Genomic DNA, 22078 nt, shown 5'->3' with positions numbered 1-22078 from the left:
TTATCTGATTATGATATGATTATGTTATGTGTGTGTGTGTGCGTGAAAGTAAATCTGTCCAACAAAATATACTGAATATCATAACATTTATTTGTTAATATTGTATGTATAAATATGTTTACATTTTTATGATATAATGTGCATTATGAGGGGAATAAATGTAATGCCACTCTCACTTCTGACACTATCACAAGACAAAAGCATTTGGACACTACACTGCTTGGTTTTCTGGCTCAACCTTTTTCATACCTGTCACTTTTCTGTTGTGTTTCTGATAAGTCTTAAGGTGAAGGGAAGGTATCCCCAACACCTTGCTGATTTTTTTGAGAGCTGCATACCCCATTCCTAATTCATGTGCTAAGAGCACCATCCGCACATTCACATCAAATGCAACGTCGTTCCTGGACTCGTCTTGCAGACGCGTAGATGTGTAAACACTTCTGCAGTACCTTTCTCTCTCACACAGACTACACTCCAGCAACACACTGCTACAGAACCCATGATTCTGTGGATCGATGTTAATTTTCAGCCCTGATCCGGCACAGTTAGGACAACACAAACCACTAACTAATTCATTCAATCGTGCGACGTGAATTATGAGCCATTCCTGTGTGGCGCGGCTGTCATTCCCTTCAACAGACTCTCTCTTTCCCTTTCCAAACGAAAGCTTACGCGATGAGGCACTGGCTGATGGGGTTTCATCGTCTAATGTGTTGTTTACTTTCGTTTTAATAGCTCTTGCAAGTGACAGCTGTTGCCGTCTTTTCTGTGAAACTTTATGAGCTGATTTCGGTGTTGTCGGCATTTTCTCTCAGGCGCAGAATAAACAAGGAAGCGTGACGCCTGAGCACCAATCACGTAGTCGGAAATTCACATTGACCAATCAGATGTGGTTTTCGGCTGTAGATTCCCCGGCAAACTTTCGCGGTTGGTTATTTCTACAAAGGAAATGCCCATATTTGGATTAGACAGCGCTGTTAATGAGACTGAGAGCTTTACAATGATACCAGGCATGACATGTTTCTGTGAATGGAGACGGCACGGGAGCTCGCGTTAGAATGCTAACTTTTGGTGATTCCCGATAGAAATCTAAAGGCGCATGTTGACAAAATATAATGAAATAATCACCTTAATGTGTAATGTTGACATATTTTTTATTTTGACATGAAAGCTTACATGTTAAGGGAGCAAACTGGCCCAAAATCTCAAAATTGACCACTGCATGAAAAAACGATGTTTTCACCTGCCGTGTCTCGCCTTAAGTTACGTTGAGATTCGCCTGTTCTTCGGAGGTCTTTTAAATAAATGAGATTTATATAAGAAGGAGGAAACAATGGAGTTTGAGACTCACCGTATGTCATTTCCATGTACTGAAATCTTGTTATTTAACTATGCCAAGGTAAATTCAATTTTTAATTCTAGGGCACCTTTAATATTTCTCTTGTGGTCCATATACTGTTCGTAGTGAAAAAAAAGAGAAGTACTTCGTGTTAATCAAGTAGTTTTTGAAATAAAGCTGCTTTTCATTAACTGATTATCAGTGTTCGGACACGTTATAGACTGTTAATAATTTTAATTTTAGGCCTATTTGTTGTATAAATGTCTTTAAACAATTTTCAGTGAGGAGTAAGCTAATCTATCAAATCTTTTATTATCCTCGCAGTGCGTCAGATATGCGGTGATGATGCACTTTGAAATTAGCATATTGAATTGTAGGCTAATATCAATTTAATATTGTCACGGTTCGCAGATCCACTGTGTCATTCTGTTGTCTGTGTGTGGGTTGTGGGGTGTGTCACCTGATTGTTCTGTGTGGGCGTCGCCGCTGATTACTGATCAGCGGCAGCTGTGGGTTATTAGATCTTGCCTATTTAACGCCTTGTCTTTCGTCTCATGTTTGTCAGATCGTTGTTTTGGAGTCCTGGTGTTGTCTCGTGTTTCCGTGTTTCTTGTTTCCTGGAGTTGGAGTTATCGTTGCCGTTTCCTGTCTGTTCCCCTGGATACTCGTTCTGGATTTACCTTGCTCATCTCATCTCACGGATTCTCACCACGGAGCACCACTCACCACGGACACCATCGCCCATCCAGTCCCTGTGTTACCATCTCTCCTGCTGTCTGTGTTGTGACTGTATGTGTATACATATCTGACTACCTGGCGTGAAGCACTATTAAAGTGATAACTTGCTATTGCATCCAGTCTTCTTTTCACGTGACAGAACGATCTGACCATCTACCATGGATGCAGCGAGTTCAGCAGCTTTCACGGAGTTCATCAGTCACGCTGTTAATCGTATGGACCAGCAGCAGGAGAATCTTTCATCCACCGGACGCGCCGTCCAGGCGCTGGTAACACAGGTGTCCGAGCTCTCCCAGCAGCTACAACAACTTCGCGCTCCCACTGCGCCAGCCCCACCGTCCGTTCCCCCACCATCACCCGCACAAAGAGACCTGTCGGAGCCCCGCCTTCCCGTTCCTCAGAACTATGCCGGTGAGCCAGAATTTTGTCGAGCGTTTTTGAATAAATGTTCTCTCCATTTCACCCTGCAGCCACGCACCTTTGAGAGGGAGGAGTCCAAGGTGGCGTTTGTACTGACCCTGCTCACCGGGAAGGCGGCGCTATGGGGAACGGCGGTTTGGGAAAACCAGGACCCGTGCTGCTCCTCGTTCACGGCACTTGCCGCCGAGATGAGGAGGGTGTTCGACCGTGCGGTTGCGGGAAAGGAGGCCGCCCGCAAACTCACCGCTCTCAAGCAGGGCAACCGCACGGTCGCTGACTATGCCATCGAGTTCCGCACCCTCGCGGCAGAGTGTCGGTGGAACGAGGAGGCGCAGTGGGACGTGTTCCTGCATGGGCTGGCTGATCGTATCCACCGAGAGATATACACGTTGGACCTTCCAGAGACATTCAACGGGCTTGTTGAGCTGGCGCTTCGAGTTGATTCTCGCCTCCGACGAGTGGAGTCCCTAGTGGAATCCGGAGAGAGACACAGCGGTCTTCCTGTCAGCCCGGTGGATGCGGTTAGCCCAGTACCCGATCCTGAGCCCATGCAGGTAGGGAGAGCTCGGCTTTCTCGGGAGGAGCGGGAGCGGCGGAGGTCCCTTGGTCTTTGCTTATACTGCGGGACATCGGGACACATCATCAGGAACTGCCCGGTAAAAGACCAAGCCCGATAGTAAACTCGAGGCTACTATCGGGCGGGATCTCCGCCGAGAAGTCCTCGCCATCGACCCTCCTCCCGGTTAGACTGAGATGGGCTACACACGACATCACCTGTAGCGCACTCTTGGATTCTGGGGCGGAAGGCAGTTTCATGGACATCACGTTTGCACGACAACATGGAATTCCTACATCATCCCTTGAGCACTCCATTTCAGTCAACGCACTCAATGGACAGTCTCTTTCCAGTCTCTCCCACACTACGGATTACATCACCCTCGTCACTTCCGGTAACCATTCAGAAGAAGCACAGTTCCTCCTCATGGACACCCCACACACACCTGTCGTTCTTGGACACCCCTGGCTCACCAAACACAACCCTCGCATCGACTGGCAACTCGGAACTATCACTGAATGGAGCACCCAGTGTCACAAGTCTTGTCTATTGTCTGCTTGTCCCACGGTGTCTGTTTCTGTTTTGCAGGATGAGGCGGTGGATCGGTCTAACGTGCCTAAGGAGTACCTTGACCTGAAGGAGGTGTTCAGTAAGTCCCGAGCTGCTTCTCTCCCTCCGCATCGTCCCTACGATTGTGCAATAGACTTAGTTCCGGGTAAGTCTCCGCCTAAAGGCAAGTTGTACTCTCTATCTGTTCCCGAGAGGGAGGCCATGGAGAAATATATTTCTGATTCTCTGGCAGCCAAGTTCATCCGCCCTTCCTCATCTCCAGCGGGGGCGGGGTTCTTTTTTGTGGGGAAGAAGGACGGGTCTTTGCGACCTTGTATTGATTACCGGGAGCTGAACAACATCACGGTAAAGAATACTTATCCTTTGCCGTTGATGTCTTCAGCCTTCGAGAGGTTGCAAGGAGTGTCCATTTTCACTAAATTGGACTTAAGAAACGCATATCATTTGGTCCGCATCAGGGAGGGGGATGAGTGGAAGACCGCTTTTAACACCCCTAGAGGGCACTTTGAATACTTGGTCATGCCCTTCGGGCTGTCCAACTCGCCCGCGGTCTTCCAGGCACTCGTCAATGACGTGTTGAGAGACATGGTTGACCAGTTCATATATGTCTACCTGGACGACATATTGATTTTTTCATCGTCTCTCCAGGAGCATGTTCAACACGTCAGACGAGTGCTTCAGCGGCTGCTAGAGAATGGGCTTTTTGTCAAGGCGGAGAAATGCGAATTTCATGCACAATCTGTTTCTTTCCTAGGGTACATCGTCTCATCTGAGGGAATTCGCATGGATCCTGACAAGGTTAAGGCTGTGGTGGATTGGCCAAGTCCAGATTCCCGTAAGGCCCTACAGCGGTTTCTGGGGTTCGCCAATTTTTACCGGCGTTTTATTCGCAATTTCAGCCAACTAGCCGCACCTCTGACCGCTTTGACCTCCTCCAGAACGACCTTCAGGTGGTCAGATGCAGCCGAGGCTGCATTTGCCAAACTGAAGGGCCGCTTCGTTTCGGCCCCTATTCTGATAGCCCCTGATCCTTCGCGTCAGTTCGTGGTGGAGGTCGACGCGTCAGAGGTGGGGGTAGGTGCAGTTCTCTCCCAGCGTTCTCCCTCAGATAACAAGATGCACCCTTGCGCGTATTATTCTCATCGTTTGTCTCCCGCTGAACGCAATTATGATATTGGTAACAGAGAGTTGTTGGCAGTCAAATTAGCGTTGGAAGAGTGGCGTCACTGGTTAGAGGGTTCAGGGGTACCCTTTATCGTTTGGACTGATCATAAGAATTTAGAGTATATACGATCGGCTAAAAGACTCAATTCCAGGCAGGCTCGGTGGGCACTTTTTTTCGGTCGTTTTGATTTTACTCTATCGTACCGCCCGGGCTCCAAGAACATCAAGCCCGATTCTCTTTCTCGCATTTTTGATCCCTCCGAACGCCCCTCTACTCCCGAGTGTATTCTTCCCGAGACATTAGTGGTCTCCACTCTTACATGGGAGATCGAATCGAAGGTCCTGGCGGCCTTAGAAGGGGTAACGCCTCCGCCCGCATGCCCACCGAACCGTTTGTTTGTGCCGGATGAGTTAAGGTCCTGCGTCATCAAGTGGGGTCATTGTTCTAACGTGGCTTGCCATCCAGGGGTCAATCGAACCAGATTTTTGGTCAAGCAACGATTCTGGTGGCCAGGTATGGCTCGCGACATTCGCGATTTTGTTTTGGCTTGCTCGGTCTGTGCTACTGGTAAGACTTCCAACCGACCTCCAGATGGGTTACTCCAACCGCTGTCTGTCCCTTCGAGACCCTGGTCCCATATCGCGCTAGATTTTGTGACCGCCCTCCCACCCTCCCAAGGGTACACGGTTGTTTTGACCGTTGTGGACCGGTTCTCGAAGGTGACCCATTTTATACCCTTGGCCAAATTACCCTCTGCTAAGGAGACAGCGGTTACTGTCATTGATCATGTCTTCCGGCTACATGGCCTCCCGGTGGATGTGGTTTCTGACAGGGGTCCCCAATTTGTGTCCAAATTCTGGCAAGAGTTTTGTAAGTTACTGGGGGCGACGGTTAGTCTTTCTTCTGGGTTCCATCCCCAGACCAATGGTCAGACCGAGAGAGCCAACCAGGATTTAGAGCGAATGTTGCGATGTTTGGCGTCCAAGAATCCTTCCTCCTGGAGCCAACAACTCTCTATGATTGAGTACGCTCACAACTCGTTACCAGTGTCTTCTACGGGCCTGTCTCCGTTTGAATGTAGCCTAGGTTACCAGCCACCTGTGTTTCCCAGTCTGGAGTCCGAAGTTGCGGTTCCCTCTGCCCACGCCTTTGTCCAGAGGTGCCATCGCACTTGGAACAGAGCCCGCGAGACTCTGTTGCAAGTGAGGGCGCGCACCAAGGCTAAGACCGATCGCCACCGGTCAAAGCCACCCGTATACGTCGTTGGTCAAAAAGTGTGGCTTTCCACTAAGAACATTCCGCTCCGCTCCGTGGCTAATAAGCTTGCTCCCAAATTCATTGGCCCGTTTACTGTCACTAAGATCATTAGTCCAGTGGCAGTCCGCCTCAAATTGCCTCCGGCGTACAGGAGGATTCATCCCGCCTTCCATGTGTCCAAAATCAAACCAGTTTTTCATTCACCACTTAATCCGCCTGCTCCGGTTCCTCCACCGCCGCGTCTCGTAGACGGGGAACCAACTTATTCGGTTAATCGTATTCTGGACTCGAGGCGGAGGGGACGCGGATTCCAGTACTTGGTGGACTGGGAAGGTTACGGTCCGGAGGAGAGGAGTTGGGTACCTGCGAGGGACATTCTGGATCACTCCCTTATTGATGATTACAATCAACAGGTAAGGAGTGGTGGGAACGCCGAGAGGCGTTCCTAGGAGGAGGGGTACTGTCACGGTTCGCAGATCCACTGTGTCATTCTGTTGTCTGTGTGTGGGTTGTGGGGTGTGTCACCTGATTGTTCTGTGTGGGCGTCGCCGCTGATTACTGATCAGCGGCAGCTGTGGGTTATTAGATCTTGCCTATTTAACGCCTTGTCTTTCGTCTCATGTTTGTCAGATCGTTGTTTTGGAGTCCTGGTGTTGTCTCGTGTTTCCGTGTTTCTTGTTTCCTGGAGTTGGAGTTATCGTTGCCGTTTCCTGTCTGTTCCCCTGGATACTCGTTCTGGATTTACCTTGCTCATCTCATCTCACGGATTCTCACCACGGAGCACCACTCACCACGGACACCATCGCCCATCCAGTCCCTGTGTTACCATCTCTCCTGCTGTCTGTGTTGTGACTGTATGTGTATACATATCGGACTACCTGGCGTGAAGCACTATTAAAGTGATAACTTGCTATTGCATCCAGTCTTCTTTTCACGTGACAAATATGATTTGCATGATTCGATTTGATTTCTATTTTGATTTGATATCGATTATTTTGGATGTAGTATATCAGTTACTGTACATGGCAAATTTTCTAGAGGAAAAAAAATCTCTCAACTAATGCTGTAAACTACACATAGGAGTCAGTTGGTACTACTATAATAATATTGAAGTTTAAATTAACTTATTTATATACAAACACTAAAATTACACTCAGTTATGTTTCTTTTTATAATAAATAAAGTTTAGAATTTCATAATCATGAGTTAAGTAGTATCACAAAAGTAACAGAGTGCAATACATGAGTGCTGTTTTTGTCTCAAATATGAGTGCAAAGTGCAAAATGCAAATGCAATACTGATTTTATACAAGAGTTCAGTAAGTTTATATTGTGTTATTTAGACAAAATATTTTCTATTTTGTTCAATTTTGCCAATGAGAATATAAAGACAAAGCAGAACTGTTCGTCTCCAAGCAATTCACAGCAGTGTTTCATTTCTGAATCTGCGTTTTGAACGAACCGAGTAAAATCAATGATTCAGCGGACCATTCTTAAAAGACTTGAAGTGGCCGGTGTGACATCAAAGAAAGTGATAGATACGCTTACCAATTGCTTGTTATCCACTTGGACATTGATGTCATTTTAAGACACTGTTTTTCATTTTCTTTTTTATGTTTTCTGTTCTGCGCCCCAGAACACTTCCCTCCTCTGTCCATTTTGGAAATGTGACTGTCTGTAACAGAGCAACGGCTCTTGTAGGGTAGACCAGGTACAGTTGGTACACTTTTTTGCTTTCACCGTTACCACACCAAAACTAGGGACTGAAAAGAAGTGAAAAGAAGTGATTTTTCATATGACTTTTCCTTTACTTGTGTACTAACATATTATTATTTATTAACATCTGTTACAACAGAGACACGGAGGCAGACGTAAAAGCAACACAGGTAGGTTTATTGTTGAAACAGCAGAGCAAATGGATATGGAGGAGTGATAAAGCAGTTCTTGAATGAACAGTACCCCCCCTCCCACGGCCCGCTCCTGAGGGCCGAGGACCCCGACGTCGTGGTGGTCGTCCTCTAGGGCATGGGGCAGGTTTGTCCGGGTGGTTGGTGTGGAAAGTCTGTAACAGATTAGGATCAAGGATATCATTCTTGGGGACCCATGAGCGTTCCTCGGGGCCGTAGCCCTCCCAGTCAACCAGGTACTCCAGTTGACCGACCACGGCGCTGGGAATCCAGAATCTCGTGAACCACGTATGCAGTGCCATCATCCAGGATGAGTGGAAGGGGGGGCTCAACGGCTGCCACGTCAGGTTCTGTGGAGGGAAGAACAGAAGGGTGGTGAGGCTTTAGCAGTGATATGTGGAATGTGGGATGAATTCTACTATACTGTGCTGGAAGTTGGAGACGATAAGTGACGGGGTTGATCTGTCGGATGATGGTGAACGGGCCAATGAAGCGGGGACTCAGCTTCTTGCAGGGCAGACGCATCCTGATGTCCCTGGTGGACAGCCAGACCTTCTGCCCCGGTTGGTAGACTGGAGCGTCGGAGCGCCGAAGGTCGGCTGTCATTTTGCATCTGCGCAGGGCTCTCTGCAGTTGGTGGTGAGCCGAGTCCCAAACCCTCTCGCTCTCCCGGAACCAGTAGTCGACTGCCGGAACGTTGGAGGGTTCCCCATCCCAGGGGAACAGTGGGCGTTGGTAGCCGAGTACGCACTGAAACGGTGTTAATCCAGTTGTGGCTTGACGGAGGGAGTTTTGTGCGTACTCGGCCCAACCCAGGTACTGGTTCCAGGAGTTCTGGTGGCCGTGACAGAAGGTACGCAGGAAGCGGCCTATCTCCTGGATCTTCCGTTCCGTCTGCCCGTTCGACTGAGGATGGTATCCGGATGACAGGCTGACGGTCACACCCAGGAGGGAGAAGAACGCCTTCCAGACGTGGGAGATAAATTGGGGTCCTCTGTCGGAGACGATGTCTTTGGGTATTCCATAATGACGAAAGACATGGTTGAACATCAGTTCTGCAGTGGTCATGGCGGTAGGTAGACCCTCCAGGGGGAATCAGATGGCAGGATTTTGAGAAGCGATCTACCACTACCAGGATGCAAGTGTGACCATCATCATATTCGTAGTGGCCGGTGGGCGTGACGAAGGCGGTCTTCCACTCGTCCCCCTCACGTATCCGGATGAGGTTATACGCGCTGCGGAGGTCCAACTTAGTGAACACAGTGGCACCGCGGAGATGTTCCAGGGCTGCTGGGACGAGGGGAAGTGGGTAGCGGAACTTGACTGTAATTTTGTTCAGGGCACGGTAATCGATGCAGGGCCGCAAGCCTCCGTCCTTCTTAGCCACAAAGAAGAAACTTGAAGCAGCAGGGGAAGTAGACAGGCGGATGTAACCTTGACTAAGGGCCTCTTTGATGTATTCCTCCATGGCCTTCTCCTCCGGTAATGACAGGGGGTAGATGCGTCCCCTGGGCACTGGCTCACCCGGTAACAGATCAATGGCACAGTCCCATGGCCGGTGTGGAGGTAGCTTGGAGGCGCGTTGCGGGCCGAAGACGTCACTGAAGGGGGCGTAGTCTGGGGGAACATCCACGGAGCGCTTCTCTACAGGACTTTCGATGGACGTGGCATTGATGGAGAGAGTCTTGAAGAGTGGAGAACCACGTCAGCGGTGGACTCCTCCAGAACCAGCAGATGAATGTTTTCTGTATGAAGAATTCCCACACGAAGTTGAAGTGGTCCCACACAGTGACGGATGGTCTTACGGCTCAGGGGTTTGCCCGTGATGGAGTCGATTTTATAGTTAGTCGGAGACGGGGACGTCTTGAGCTTGAGTTGTTGACAGAGGGCGCCGGAGATGAAGTTTCCTGCTGACGAGGAGCGCCACCACTGGAACAGAGGCATTTGCAGCAGTAAGGTTTACAATAGTAGTGAGTGGTTTCATTTTTTGAATGGAGGGAATTATCGCACTCACCACGGGCCGAGGAGGACGGGTTGGGCATGCAGAGATGACATGCCCCGGAGATCCACAATTCAAGCATAAATTCAGGGTCAGCCTTCTCTATCTTTCTGTTGTTGTGAGACGTGAATGGTCAATTTGCATGGGTTCGCTGGCTGGTTCTGGAGAGCTGACGGGTTCGGACCGATGGAGGAGGATGTTGGAGAGTGACTGGCCCTGGTGCTCGAGCAGACACGACTGCATACGAGAACCCACGCGGATGGCGAGTTGGATGAAGCGTTCGAGTCCTATGGAGTCCTCGTATGCAGCGAGATGCAGCCACACATTAGGCTCCAGACCTTGACGAAAGGTGGTGATGAGGGCTTGTTCATTCCATCCGCTGGTGGCGGCTAGCGTTCTAAACTGCAAGGCATATTTGTTAACAGAGTTATTTCCTTGTTTTAGATTATAAAATTTCTCACCAGTCGATGAATCCGATAGAGGTTTTCCGAAGACCTCACAGAAGTGAGAGACGAACGCCGGATATGATTTCACCACAGAGCCTTTCTGAGTCCACAGAGAATCCGCCCATTGGAGGGCCTTACCTTGCAGTTGTGAGATGATGAACGCGATTTTAGCCGTGTCGGTAGGGTAGAGGTGCGGCTGCATCTCCAGGACCAGTTCGCATTGGAGAAGAAATCCGCTGCATTCCTCCGCCGATCCTGAGTAGGGTGCCGGTTTGGCCATGGGACTGGCGGTGAACGCTGGAGAAGGAGCGGTGATGGTGGGTGCGGAAGCTGCAGCGTTGGTGGAAGACTGTGAGGAGGGTTGTGGGGTGAGTGCTCGGCGCAATGCGTCCACAAGCTCTTGGAAAGGGTCGTTGGTGCTCATGCTGTTGACGGTTGTTAGGGTCCGGTCTTCTGTTACAACAGAGACACGGAGGCAGACATAAAAGCAACACAAGTAGGTTTATTGTTGAAACAGCAGAGCAAATGGATATGGAGGAGTGATAAAGCAGTTCTTGAATGGTGAAGAGAATGTGATACTGTCCTTATGGTGTGTTTCAGATGCAGATGGAGATCGGCGTTGGAGGATGATGGCGGAGACACTCACACACACAGGCAGGTAGGCACACGAGGAGAACAGGAGACGAAGGAGATGGAGGAGACGACTGGAACAGGTAAGTATGGCGTTTGGAGTCCTTAAGGTAAGCATACATAGGTAGTAGTGCAAACGAGACCGGACAAAGACTGTGTGTGAGTGTGGTGGTTATATGGTGGTGGTGATTGCAGTGCTGATGAGCTTCAGGTGGCGGTGATCAGTAAGCTGGTGATTGGGTGCGTGGGTAAGGCAGTGAGGTGGAACCTGACGTGTCTGTGACAACATCCATAAGTAGGTCATATGTTTCACAATTAGCTCATAAACACAAGAAGCTTTTTTTGTTACAACTGTACCCATGTCGGGTACAGTCGGGTACAGTTGGAACAGTACCCTAGTACAGTTGAGACACCCATCCGGAATGCTGTAAAATCTGCCTGACCAATTTATTTCAAATGTAAAATACTTTTAAAAATGAGAATTCAACAGTTTTTGTTTCTATTCAGTATTTTATTTGATTATTTGTTTAGTTAAAAGTAGTTCATTTGTAAAACATTGTACAGTAATGGCAAACAGCGATACAATATTTAATTTCAGTTCATAATTTTAATATTAACAGTTGAAAAGTTGAGTAACAGTAAAAAAACATTGCACTATTGCAAACAGCAATAATAAAACAGATGAAATCTATTAATTTGTGATCTTACATTGTGCAACTAAACTGCGATTCTAATTTGATACAATGTGTCTCAATTGTACCCCGCTGACCACCTCGAACATTTCTCTAGATTTTACGAAGACCTTGCATGACACAAAGTCATGCAATATGTCAGTGTTTAGAGCACAGAATAAGGTTTACGAAAATGTAAGTCAACTTGGTAGCACTTTATTTTACAGTATGTGTACTTTCCTGGTACATATATAGTAATTATGTTGTACATACAGGTAAAAGAGTGGTAACACAAGGTACTTACCTGACATGTACTGTATGTACATGGGAACTAATAAGAAACACTGCTGTACTTTCCAATGGTACATACATGGTAACTACTTTGTACCTATAGACAAGTGTCGGGTAATAACAGGTGCTTACTTATAGTGTCTGTATATGGTAACTAACAGACACATTACTGTACTTACTAATAATATGTACATGGTGAATATTTTGTACTTACAGACAAGTGTGGGTAATAACAGGCACTTACTGTATGTGTGGTAACTAGTAAGACACATTACTGTACTTACTAGTGGTATATACATGGTAACTATGTTGTACTTATGGACAATTGTCAGTAATAACAGACACTTACTAGTGGTATATACATGGTAACTATGTTGTACTCACAGACAAGTGTGGACACAAATAACAGACACTTACTTAACTACTGTGAAACAAATGTGCTTACCAAAATGATACACTGCAGTAACTATACAGCACTTCATAGTGTTAATACTTATCAAGTAGTCCTTTTAAGCAAGGCTTTTGACACATGACAACTGAGTATACCAAGTACAGTAGTGTTACTGATCTGTATGTATGTCATCAAAATACCCCTATTAAGTGAATTATTGTCCTGTAAAGATTAGGCAAGTTGAACCGCAAAAGTATATTATCCAGTACTCAAGAAGTATCTTGTACCATGCTTATACCTCACCCTAAGTAATGTGTAATTTATGCATTAACTAACTGGTATATTCACTAGTACGTTCATAATAAGTACATGGAAATAGGACTGTAAAATAAAGTGAACCCTTGTACATAAACATTACATAGGAATTACCAGCTCTTACCAGGTGTAACTTACGCATTAACTAACTGGTATATTCTCTAGTAAGTTCATAATAAGTACATGGAAATAGGACTGTAAAATAAAGTGAACCCTTGTACATAAACATTACAAAGGAATTACCAGCTCTTACCAGGTGTAACTTATGCATTAACTTACTCGTATATTCTCTAGTAAGTTCATAATAAGTACATGGAAATAGGACTGTAAAATAAAGTGAACCCTTGTACATAAACCGTACATAGGAATTACCAGCTCTTACCAGGTGTAACTTACGCATTAACTAACTGGTATATTCTCTAGTAAGTTCATAATAAGTACATGGAAATAGGACTGTAAAATAAAGTGAACCCTTGTACATAAACATTACAAAGGAATTACCAGCTCTTACCAGGTGTAACTTATGCATTAACTTACTCGTATATTCTCTAGTAAGTTCATAATAAGTACATGGAAATAGGACTGTAAAATAAAGTGAACCCTTGTACATAAACCTTACATAGGAATTACCAGCTCTTACCAGGTGTAACTTACGCATTAACTAACTGGTATATTCTCTAGTAAGTTCATAATAAGTACATGGAAATAGGACTGTAAAATAAAGTGAACCCTTGTACATAAACATTACAAAGGAATTACCAGCTCTTACCAGGTGTAACTTACGCATTAACTTACTCATATATTCTCTAGTAAGTTCATAATAAGTACATGGATATAGGACTGTAAAATAAAGTGAACCCTTGTACATAAACCTTACATAGGAATTACCAGCTCTTACCAGGTGTAACTTACGCATTAACTAACTGGTATATTCTCTAGTAAGTTCATAATAAGTACATGGAAATAGGACTGTAAAATAAAGTGAACCCTTGTACATAAACATTACAAAGGAATTACCAGCTCTTACCAGGTGTAACTTACGCATTAACTAACTGGTATATTCACTAGTACGTTTATAATAAGTACATGGAAATAGGACTGTAAAATAAAGTGAAGCCAGTGCTGAAGCGGTCTCATATGGAGCAATCCGAGCGGCGTGACCGCGGCTGCGGATGCCATATGCCCCAGGAGCCTCTGAAATTGTTTCAGTGGGACCGCTGTTTTCCGCGAGAATGAATTCAGGCAGTTCAGCACTGACTGTGCACGCTCGTTGGTGAGACGTGCTGTCATGTTGACCGAGTCCAGCTCCACACCGAGAAAAGAGATGCTCTGCACGGGGCAGAGCTTGCTCTTTTCCCAGTTGACCCGAAGCCCCAACTGGCTGAGGTGACTGAGCACCAGGTCCCTGTGTTCGCACAACTGCTCTCGGGACTGGGCCAGAATGAGCCAGTCGTCGAGGTAGTTGAGGATGCGAAAGCCCTCTTCCCTGAGCGGGGCAAGGGCCCCCTCTACGACTTTGGTAAAGACGCGAGGAGACAGGGACAGCCCGAAGGGTAGGACCTTGTACTAATATGCCCACCCCTCGAACGCAAACCGTAGAAACGGTCTGTGTCGAGGAAGGATTGAAGTAAGGGCTGTAAAACCCAGACTTCATCTCGGCTTGAGGGACAGGCTCTATTGCGTCCTTCGCCAAAAGAACCGCAATCTCCGCCCGCAGGACAGAGGTGTTGGGACCTGTCACCGAGGTGAACAGAACGCTGCTGAACCTGGGGGGACGCCTGGCGAACTGAATCGCGTAGCCGAGTCTGATTGTCCGAATGAGCCAACGGGACGGGTTGGGAAGGCGTAGCCACGCCCCCAAGCTCCGTACGAGTGGAACCATCCGGACAACAGAAGTACCCACGGGGGGGCAGCATGGAGCACTGTGGCCCAACTCGGGAGGCAGTGTGTCCCGAAATCGAGGCTGTGAGTGGGGTCCACTTACATGGCTCCAAGTGGGCAGGGTGGCGTGGGAAGGCAGTGTGTTCCCGGGGCGCCAAGACCCTGCCCGTGGCGAAGGAAAGAGTGGCTGAGAGAGAGGGAGCGAAGGCTCGCTCACCCCCAGCGCAGACCTTCTTATATGACCCAGAGGTTTCGGAAATTGCTCTTTTATTGAAAATGTGGGCCTCGCGGCCAGCGGCGGAACAGAAAGAAAAAACACAGGATTTTTTGCGGTCACCGTCTCCCAAAGCGCAGCTTCCGAAACCTCCGGGTCTCCCGTCTCAGGGCCGCTTCTTCGCCTTCTTTTTCTTTTTGGAAGGCGGTTTGGCGGGCTGGGCGGGGGGCGTGGCCTTCCTGCGGGTGGCTCGAGGAGGATGGGAGGGCTCCGATCTCACAGGAGCCGGAGCCGCAGGAGGACGCCCTCGGCGAGGAGCAGACGAAGGCACGGCCCGAGGAGGATTGGTGGCATCATCACGCCTGGGCAGGATGTGCTTGATGGCCTCCGTCTGCTTCTGCACCGCCGAGAACTGCTGGGCGAAGTCCTCGACGGTGTCGCCGAAGAGGCCGGCCTGGGAGATGGGGGCGTCAAGAAAGCGAGCTTTGTCGACCTCCCTCATCTCAGCCAGGTCCAACCAAAGATGCCGTTCCTGGACCACCAGGGTGGACATCGTTTGACCCAGGACGCGCGCCGTGACCTTCGTCGCCCGGAAGGCGAGGTCGGTCGCCGTGCGTAGCACTTGCAGCAACCCTGGTTCAGCACTACCCTCGTGCAGCTCCTTCAGAGCTTTCGCCTGATGTACCTGCAAGATGGCCATGGCGTGCAGGGCAGAAGCCGCCTGTCCAGCAGCGGAGTAAGCCTTGGCCGCGAGAGCGGCCGTGGTCTTACCTGCTTTGGACGGGAGACGTGGACAATTCCACCAGGTGGCCGCGGACTGCGGGATGTCCACGTACCCCTTGGCGGCTCCTCCATCGAGGGTAGTGAGAGTGGAGGAGGCAGAAGACCGTAGTCTGGCAGTGTGAGGTGCCAACCAGGTCTTCTGGAGCTCCTCATGCACCTCCGGGAAGAACGGCACTGGGGCGGGACGCGGCTGAGCGCTGTGCCCCGACCCCAGAAACCAGTCATCCAACCGCGAGCGCTCGGGACATGGTGGAGGGTTCCACTCGAGCCCGATGCCCGCGGCGGCCCAGGCAAGCATGGCTGTTAGCTCAGAGTCCGCCTCCGACTGAGCAACCATCCCGGAAGCTCGGAGTCATCGTCGCTCGGAGTCATCGTGGGCGGAAGCTCGGAGTCATCGTCGCTCTCTGAACCGTTCAGCCCACTCCCCGATGCAGCGATCGACATCCGATCCTCCTCCGGAGCGCCGAAAGTGACGTGGGGTACCCCCGAAGAGGGCCCCGCGACAGCAGGCGGCAGCTCAACGGCACATGGTGTTGTGGAGGAGTGGGAGGTTCGTGGGGACAGACCCGACGAAGTGGCTCCCACTGTGATCCTCAGATCTCCCAGAGCACTAACCGGGCCAGCGGCCGCTACAGCCGCCGGCGCTGGGGTAGTGACAGAGGGGCCTTTCACTTCCGTGTTAAAGAAGGAGAGACGCGATCTCAACACCAACATGGACATGCCCTCGCAGTGAGGGCATGTACCATCCATGAGCGCTGACTCAGCGTGCGGTCTACCCAGACACGTGAGACAGTGGTCGTGGCCGTCAGAGGAGGTCAGGAAACGACAGCATCCAGAAACACACGGACGAAAAGTTCCTGTTTTTCAGGAACTGTCCTGTAGCAATTATAATTGCTGTTTGCTCTTTTTTGAAGAAATTCACTCTTGAAGAGGTGAATGGAAGATCCGATCTGATCGGCTCCGAAGCAAAAGTATGAATGAAGGTGAGTATGCCGGCCCTATTTATACCCGGATGCCGGGGGAGGGGCCCGGCATGTAAATCTCACAGGCCAATTCCCATTGGCTTGTTTTGTATCCTTGGAGGTGATTGAGCTCCCTGGCGAGACCCCATTACGTCAGTATCGACGTAACGTCGAACGTGACTGACTGAATGGGAACCAAGGATAATCCAACCCAGACGCGGGCACAAGACGACAGTTCATATAATCCACCCAGACGCGGGCACAAGACGATAGTCCAGAAATCCAGGAAACGGGAAGTGAAACACGGAACACACGACACCGGGACAGCCTGCAACGAACTGACAAAGACACCATGTAGACACGCACATTAAATAGCAAACACTGAACAAGACACGGCTGGCAGCACATCACAATCAGACAGGTGGGTGATGCCCACACAATCACTCACTCACCGGCAACACACACCACAACCACACGAGGGCGAGGAAGTGAACCCATGAACCGTGACAATAAACATTACATAGGAATTACTAGCTCTTTAACCTTTGCAATAATAAGCTTAAGCATTTTAAACAATTAGTAAGTACAGTAATGTGTCTTACAAGTTACCATAAATAAGTGCTTGTTATTACCAGTGTTGGGGAAAGTTACTTTTAAAAGTAATGCATTACAATATTGCGTTACTCCCTAAAAAAGTAACTAAATGCGTTACTTCGTTACTTTTTATGAAAAGTAATGCGTTATATTACTTTTGCGTTACTTTTTCTCACCGGGGCTGGGCTTGCTTGTTTGTTTTTTAATAACAACAAAAAAAGTTATATTTTTGGCAAAAAGGCCCTTTCACACCAAAAGTGAAATGAGTAAGCCTCAGGCTGAAGGAAATGCATATTTACACCTGTACAGTAGAGGGCGCAGCTCAAACAAACCTTTCAGCTGTGCTGCCATTCTGGATTAAAGAAGAATAGATACAGGAGAAGGAAGTTCTAGTTCTTATTTCTAAATCTAATCTAAAGTATTTTTGCTTATTAATTGGTTGAATTAGGTATATTGAAGGTCAGCAGTAAAGACATTGGTTAATAATTTAGATTAAATACATAAAGTATATATGTGTAATTTCATATAGTTTATTATTACAGGTTTGCAGAAATTCTGAGATTGCATTTCACTGTTTTTATTCATTTTGAGGAATACTGAATGTTTTCGTGCAACTGAGATGAGTAAATGCATGTTCACATTTAGTCTAAAACTACAATAACCATCATGCTTACACAGCGCACACAACATCCTCTGCACTTTGTTTCTCTCAATATGGGGACAGGAGATCTGTCAGTCATTAACTGTGAAAAGTAACTTGCGTTACTTATTTGAAAAAGTAACTTAGATATTTTGTTGTAAATTGAAAAAGTAATGCGTTACTTTACTAGTTACTTGAAAAAGTAATCTGATTACGTAACTCAAGTTACTTGTAATGCGTTACCCCCAACACTGGTTATTACCCACACTTGTCTGTAAGTACAAAATATTTACCATGTACGTACTATTAGTAAGTACAGTAATGTGTCTGTTAGTTACCATATAGCCTACGGACACTATAAGTAAGCACCTGTTATTACCCAACACTTGTCTATAGGTACAAAGTAGTTACCATGTATGTACCATTGGAAAGTACAGCAGTGTTTCTTATTAGTTCCCATGTACATACATGTCAGGTAAGTACTTTGTGTTACCACTCTTTTACCTGTATGTACAACATAATTACTATATATGTACCAGGAAAGTACACGTACTGTAAAATAAAGTGCTACCGTTAACTTTAACAGTTACCGTTAACTTTAACACTTTCCAATAAATGTTCAATAAATTAATGTTTGCGAATTTTAAGCAACGACACGATATTGACAACCAACTATTGTAAACTTACAACATTTTTCACAGTCGACCAAAATAGGCAAGTATTGTTTTAATGGCATATTTACTTGTGAAGGTCCACTGAATGTCCAATTTAGTGTGATTAACAAGGCTATTGAATACGGATGTCCGAATGTGCGAATATAAAACCAACTTTACCCAAGTTTTAAAGCGCTCGGTGAAGAACATCAAAGATGTCTACGTTTGTCACATCAATGGTATAAAAGTGTGTCAAGACTTTGAACTTAAACATGGGTGGAGCATCTATTTTACTCATATTGCTGTATGCCATCCTTTTATAAACCTCTTTAAGGCTGCTTAACTTCTATTAAGGCTGCTTACCTTCTTCTTTTCCCTCATTCATGTGTTGAGTGCCGCCTTGAAGTAGTGACACTTTGAACAGAGAAATCTATGTAAAGCTCTTTGTCCCCGCCCACCAGTGCCTAAAGCAAGGATAGGATCGAAACGTTAAAGTAACCTGGTTTTTGTTGAATAAGCAAAAGAACAATCGAGCATGAATAATGTGTTTAATACATGAATACTACTAATACAGAGGTTATGCGTCTAAATATATATACAAGAATATACACATATATACAAGAGCGAAAGTAAAGACAGGAAAGAAGAGATGATCAAAGAATGGCAAATTATGACAGTTAACCCTTTTGAGAGCCAGCACAGAAATCAGTTTAAACAAATTTCAGAGAAATTAATACTTGCATATGGTTCAAGTCGATGTGCAGCAGAGTTTTAGTGTGCTTGGCTTGGTTGGTCCTTTCCGAGAGGGTTTCTCCGGCGGGGTTTTCAAACGAGGTTTAACTGACGCATAAAATGACGCGTAAAATGACAGAGAAGGAAGAAGAGAGAGAGTCCAAGGAGATGGTCGTCCCGGAAGGAGCTGAGCGCGTGATGACAGCGCTGTCGCCTGAGGCAGTTCAGGGGCAGTCGAGAGACAATCAGGAGACAAAGGAAAAGTTGCGTGTCGTTGCTTTATAGAAAACCAAGCTAACACACCTCCTGAGTTGGAACGGCCAATAGATGCGTAGCACTATTTGGCTGGCAAAGTTTCTTTGTCTTGTCTCCTGGCTGAATTTGCATAATTTATGAGTATCAGTTTGGGTAGGTTTCCTTCACAGTACCATTAAACAAATAGAACAATGCATTTGACAGCCATGTGATATACATAGGTGAATGAGACGTGGAAAGAGCTTTAAAACTAATTTAAACTTGACATATAAGAAAAACATGAAGACGAAGTTATGGTTTACAGACAAAATTCCATCATTAAAATGAACACTAGCACAAATACAGTCATTTAAACTCTAAAGTCTAAACACTAGGAAGCATACATGCACTTGACATACATGACGGGTACATTTTGGCATAATTATATTTTACACATACAGTCTTCAATGCATGTTTGTGTGTTTTGTGTGTGTCTGTGTGTGTGGTGTGTGTTGGAATGTGATCTGGCACTTAGCCCACATGAGGGGCCCTTTGATGTCCCAAGAGCTAGGAAATGGGGCCCTCTGTTTTACCTCAGACTGTCACGGAATGCACAGACACGAGATGAGATCCATGTGCAGTTTAATGAGGTAAATCCAAGGCATAAACAGTCCACAAAAACAGAAACCAGAAACGAAGTGCATGAAACAGAAAACAACGAACCACAAACAAAGGCAAAAAACACTGAGACTAAATAGACAGAACTAATGAGCAAACACAAAACACCTGAGTGCAATGACATGAGGCTAATAAGTCCAAGAGGTGAATTATGGGAAATGAAGTGAAAACTGGTGAGAAGTAGTCCATGCTGGAATGCCCTCTGGTGGCCAACCAGGGTACTCCAACTGGAGATCATGACACAGAGGGTCCACAAAGATGCCAAAGTCACACTCTGAGACCGTCCGGAGCCGATTCGTGATTTAGATGAGTTCAGGAGGCTAAAGCATTCTGAAAATTCCAAAGTTGATTGACTACACCGGATCTATCCAGATGCTACAGTATACATTTAGCCAAGGCTGAATCACTTCTACCACTAAAAATTGCTTTATAAATAATCTTTCTGATCAGATTCTACTCATTAGCACACCAGATGGCTAGAAGAACTTGATGTTGCAACAGAAACTATAGACCATTGACAGCACTTTAGACATGGTTGCTCCTTTGCACTTAATGAGAAAATAGTCTGATTTCATGATATAACTAGCACACTTGGGCTCCCAAGAGAGCAGCCTGAAAAATGGAGCACAGCCGGAAGAAAACAAAATAAGGTATTTCATATTTTGTGGAATGAAAGTGTTTTTGCATACAGAAAGGCCTTAAAAATGCTATATCTGCTTACTTTTTGACTCTCTTAGAAGAGAACAAACACAACCCTTGGTATTTATTTGATACAGTGGCTAAATGTTTTAATTCATTAATTAAATAAAGATTCAACTTCAGATGTTTCCAAACAGCACAGTAGTGATGACTTTATGAATTTATTTACTTGCAAATTTGATACTATTAGAGAGAAAATTATAACTATGAAACCATCTTCTACAATATCACATCCGACGTTGTATTATAGACGAATATACGGAGAAGAGATTGCGCACTGTGCGCAGCGAGTTGTGTTGACAGAGTTTAGCAATTTGGACATTAGTTTGATCGTAGTATTGGTAAAGTTTAATTGCAATATTGCCAAAATCCCATTATAATCGCATTATAAGAGGGCATGTAAACACACTCGATGGAGTTACCATATTTCCGGCGCACCGTGTGAATGACAGAGAAGTAGGAGTATTCAGCCATGACCGCATCTTTTTTTTATTGTAGTGTAGATTTAGGAGTTTTGTGGGATGCTTTTAGTGATGGATGTTTCCATGGAGATGCATTCTATATACCATGGAATTCTCTGTTTTGGGAGTCACCATTTAACAGGTATGTCATTTTTACTATGGATTTGGTTGCTTATTTAACAGTTAAGTTGTGAGTGAATGCAAGAGACATGCTTTGATTTCCCTTTAAACTGCTGCATGGATGCCTGCCATTCTTGTCCGATGTAGATGACTGTTGCTGCCTGGTGCTTTACTCCTAATTTTGAACTGTCGTATGTCTCAACTTGAATCAAAGCCTTAAGGGGTTGTACTACTGCCGTTTACCCACCTAGCTGTCACCATTTGTGGACTGGGTTGCTGCAGCTGCCGAACGTTGTGCCCCATTGACTGCATAGAACTGGAATTGGGATGGCCAGCTGTAGAAGGATCAGCGACTTTCAGTGTGTTGGTGTCCCTGTATGATTGCAGTGCTCACAGTGAAGTGTTGTGTGCTGTGGTGTGGGGGGTACACGTATGATTGCTGTGTCTTCCTGGATTAGGGAGGTTGATCCCAAATTCAGGGGCCTGTACCATGAAGCCAGATTAGCTGGCTAGCCAGGTAAGATTCAGATTAGTTTGCACCAATCCTGGGTTTTAGGTACCATGAAAGTGACTTGGCTTTTAGCGGTGTTCATCGCCATAGTACCTTACGCTCCACGGCTAACCTGCTCCGGGGCAGGTTATGTTCTGGTTTAGAGATCTCAAACCGAATTTGGACCAATCAGATGTGAGCAAAGTGACACTGACACATCCAACGCAATAAAGTCACTCCCCC

This window comes from Megalobrama amblycephala, linkage group LG1 (assembly GCF_018812025.1).
Source record: "Megalobrama amblycephala isolate DHTTF-2021 linkage group LG1, ASM1881202v1, whole genome shotgun sequence".
Lineage (NCBI taxonomy): Eukaryota > Metazoa > Chordata > Actinopteri > Cypriniformes > Xenocyprididae > Megalobrama > Megalobrama amblycephala.
Note: the sequence above shows the minus strand (reverse complement) of the source record.